The sequence below is a fragment of the Lolium rigidum genome, chromosome 6, assembly GCF_022539505.1.
Source record: "Lolium rigidum isolate FL_2022 chromosome 6, APGP_CSIRO_Lrig_0.1, whole genome shotgun sequence".
NCBI lineage: Eukaryota > Viridiplantae > Streptophyta > Magnoliopsida > Poales > Poaceae > Lolium > Lolium rigidum.
Genome location: NC_061513.1, coordinates 267,223,759 through 267,227,829, shown reverse-complemented (window position 1 = coordinate 267,227,829; position 4,071 = coordinate 267,223,759). Strand labels below are relative to the sequence as shown.

Below are 4,071 nucleotides of genomic sequence, written 5' to 3'. Positions count from 1 at the left end.
CTACTACTATTGTGCATGCTTCATCCATTCTTATAGCAAAGCATAATTGCTTGTATCAAAACATGACGAGTTATTATATGAACCAAAAGGCTAGTTCGCATCTCAATCTAGATAGCAGCAGTTCAGCTAGACCACGGTTTACATGCAACCTTTTGCAACGCATGCTCTTTAAAGCAAAGGCTGCCTCACGTCCCAAATTAGAGCCACAAAAACAATAGCAGTGTAGCAAATCATAACAAACGTAAGGGAAAAACCTGGGACCTTTAAGATTTTTATTCAACAAGAAACTTGAAATTTTAACTACACACAGCATCACATTGCAAATAACAAATAACAAAGGTGACTACAGCACACCAAACTAGACAGCAGGATGCCAGTTTAACTCCACAGAAGTGCAACCTGCTAAGATTACACTATTACAACTTATGATACTCCACTGAATATTGTTACAAATACTTGAAAATAAACACGGTTGAAGCACTACCGCCGCAGGAGCCAGAACATAGTAAAGCAAACAGAGGGACATATCAGGTCTGCTATTTCTCGCCACCGAATCACCCCAACAACCAGAGCTCAGCTCCCCATGAAGATGAGCCCCAAAAGTCATCGCGGGACCATTCCACTACAGCACCTAACATCAATTTTGAAGAATAAGAGAACAAGCATTTCAGGCCAGATCCAGTGGCCGGCCATGGCTCCCAAATGGATGTCCATACTTCTACCTTGTTGTTGCATCAGGGCCAAGCATCCACACGTGCATGCACCCAGGAATGAATGTTCAGTAAGTTGTAGTCATGAGTGGCTTCATGTACTAGTAACCTGTGACGGCCGAAAGTAAAAGTTGGTGAGCATGAAGTAGATTGTTTATTTCAAATCAAATAGATGGCAGGAGACACTACCACAACAAAACACTGTTGTTACTTGTAAACATCAACTACAAATCGGTTAGTAATAGGCCTAGTTGATCGACATTGAGCATTCAGGTTGTTTAGCACATGAAAAGATTTAACATTCAGTCAACATGGATGGAATATCCACAAGTGACATATCAGGTTGTTCAAGCTTTAGCATCGAGGCACAAAAAATAATGATCAAAGCTAGAGCATACTACAGATCATTTCAAGCAGTGGAAGAGAGTGACAGGTAATAATAATAACAGAGTTTGAAATTCTAATCAAGGCCATCCAAAAAATAAGGTACAATAATAAACAGCGGGCAATTATTTAGCGCGAGCAATTCAGCTCCAGAGACTGTACTATAGAACCAAAACAGTAGGCAGTAGCCAGATTAATAGCCAGCATAACAGCAAAATAATGCCATGACCAAATCCTAGAAACCATCCCATCACCACTAAAATCTAAACCAACACTCCATGGGTTCGATGCCTGGAGCACATTACAGCCACATCTCCACAGCTGGGTGTATCACAGAGCACGCAAAGGAGAAAGGATATGAACCAGAAACTTGACCTGGAAGCGGAGAAGAAGGCCACTGCTGTATTAACCTGCCAGGCCACGTCGTCCTCGATGCCGAGCATGTCACCCTCCCTCTACCAGACCAAGCGGAAACTGGCAAGAAACAGAAAAGACATTATCAATATGTTCATTATTAAAACTACCAATCAGACAAAGATCAGACAAAGATCATATAATGCTAACAAACACCGGCAATCCGATTTTTATTCAAGTAAACAAAAAGCTTCAAATTTTGGCATGGACTTCCTTCCTGGACATTTACAAACCACAAATTCAGGTTGGCACATGATAATATTAACATTTACCCAACATGGTACATCCACAATCTCAAACTTTACAATCCAGGAAGAGTACCAACAATGGAAACGCTACACCAATTCAATCACTGAACAAAGAAAATAACATTGCACAGCACCTTCACATGCAAATAAGATGGACCGATTTTCTCAAATAACATGGATTGAGACATAAGCATGTCAGAGTAACAGTAAAATGTAAACAAATAACTTGCAGCGTCTATCTAGTTTGATCTGTGTATATAGCTAGTTAGAGAGGTCCCAGACTCCAAGGTGAAGAGAATAAAAATAGCGCAAATACTCCCAAGTCTAGGAGGAACGATTTGACTTCACGAGAGTAAGCACTAGCTGGCTCACATACAAGAGTAACTAGTGCAAGTTTTTATATTCATTAAAAGAATCAAAACTAATTAGATGGATTACACTCTACTACTTGTTTACACAGACCAGAAAGATTTTCTTTAATTACTACAACTTGCAGCGATGCTAGTTAATCAATCAAAATTAATCAGCAAGGGAGCCCAAAATTTTGGCATGACGTAGCATGTATATAGGACAGTCAAACCTGCACAGCCAACACTTCAATTCAGATAAACAGTACATACTCAGCAGAAGTGCAGAACTCTTACATGAGACATCCAAACATAGGTGCTTAAACTAGTAACAGGTGCAACAAATATACAGACTAGCACACTAATTCTACTCCGAATATCGATATATGAGTGCATATTTGGGGGGGGGGGGGAATTGGCACATCCTTTGTTGTTTTTCGGACATTCAAACCTGCACAGCAAACAATGTACTCCAATTTACAAAATTGACACAACCTATGTGACATACAAGCATACGACACAAACCAGTAGGTAGGTGACCAAATCCCAGTTACACGGATAACTTAACATATCAACGCCATGGCTAATAGGCTTGGTCACTAATAGAGATCATCAAAGAACACGGCTCGTAGGGCCGACTCACAGAACGCTTACCAGAGGGGAGCCACTTGCGGTAGATCCACGATGGCGTGACACAACAGGGCATGTGCTGCCATGAGTGGAGCCCTAGAGGAGCAGCCATCATCAGGAGCACAATGTAGGAGTCACGCGTCAACCGTGTAACACCACCAACACGTTAAGGAGGAGCATTACAGCGAGCCACCAAACCTGTAGACCACCAGGAGGTTTAATAGGTATACAACAGGATTTCTAAGCAAGTTAATCTACTACTGAAGTGTACTGACATGGCTACCAAAGGACTCACCTTAACCCACGGATTCAAAGAATAAGGCCGTCCCTGCCTGCTGGCCAGATCAGGCAGTCACGGTTACCTCCTTGCCTGATCCAGCTACACTCTCGCCTGAAATATACAAAAACCTGGTCTGATTCCAATCATGAACTGGTATGATTCCAAAACTACTAAATTAAGTTGGTTAATAACCACATACTTGCACAGCAGCACATAAGTTTCTGATGAATCAAAAGAGGATAACATCACTCAAGCATTAAGCCGCCAAGTAAGTATGTTTCTCAAACTATATTCCTGCAGTGATGGGGACAAAGTCGTGTCCGGATGCGTTATTTGTGCTGCAAGATGCAGGAATTGATTCCTGCGTTTTGTTGACAGTATAGGATAGCATTCCACTCAAACTTTCACAGATTTCCCAATGCAGGAATTGATTCCGCACAGGGGGCAACACTTAAATAGGGAGGAGAGGGGATGCATTTCATTCTGCTACTGCTTAGCATGACAACATTATCACATCCCCATGAGTCGGTCATGCACATAAACATGTCGCCATCTTCATCAAGATTCAGTTTTCATGTAGCACAACACAACACAAACAGCCATGGCACTAAGATGGGGAAAAGAGAGGACCTTTAGGTTGGTTGGCGTCGTGGTGGTCGGGATTGGTCTGGGCGAGCTCCTCCTCCTGGCCGGCCATGTCCACAACGTCGTCACCTTGCGCGTCCTCGTCGCTGTCCAGAACGCCTAGCTGCAGCAGCTCGGACGCGCGGCCTGTCCTTGGCCGTACCGGCGACCACACACGGGCATGAGCTGGGGGAGGCAGCAGGCCTTGACCTCCTCCTCATTTTCTGCACGGGAGGAGGCTTGAGCAAGGCAAAATCGAGGTACTGGTGGCGGAGAGGAGAGTGGATCGGGAGCTTACCGTGGCCGGCGAGCTCGCGGCGGACGCCGTGAAGGAGATCCAACGCCGTGTTCATCCTCTGCTGCTCCTCGCCGTGTTGCTTTTTCGCCCTGCCGTCGCCATGGCCAGCCGCGGCTTGTGCAGATCCAGCCGGACG

General features: G+C 44.2%; 1 long non-coding RNA gene across 1 annotated transcript; it reads right to left on the bottom strand.

Moving 5' to 3' along the window:
* Positions 1 to 242: 242 nt before the first annotated feature.
* On the bottom strand, positions 243 to 1,567 carry LOC124658802. The gene is made up of 2 exons (XR_006989342.1): positions 1,470 to 1,567; positions 243 to 819 (listed from the first exon to the last, which is right to left on the bottom strand). It is a non-coding gene; the product is annotated as an uncharacterized LOC124658802 (long non-coding RNA).
* Between the last annotated feature and the right edge of the window lie 2,504 nt (positions 1,568 to 4,071).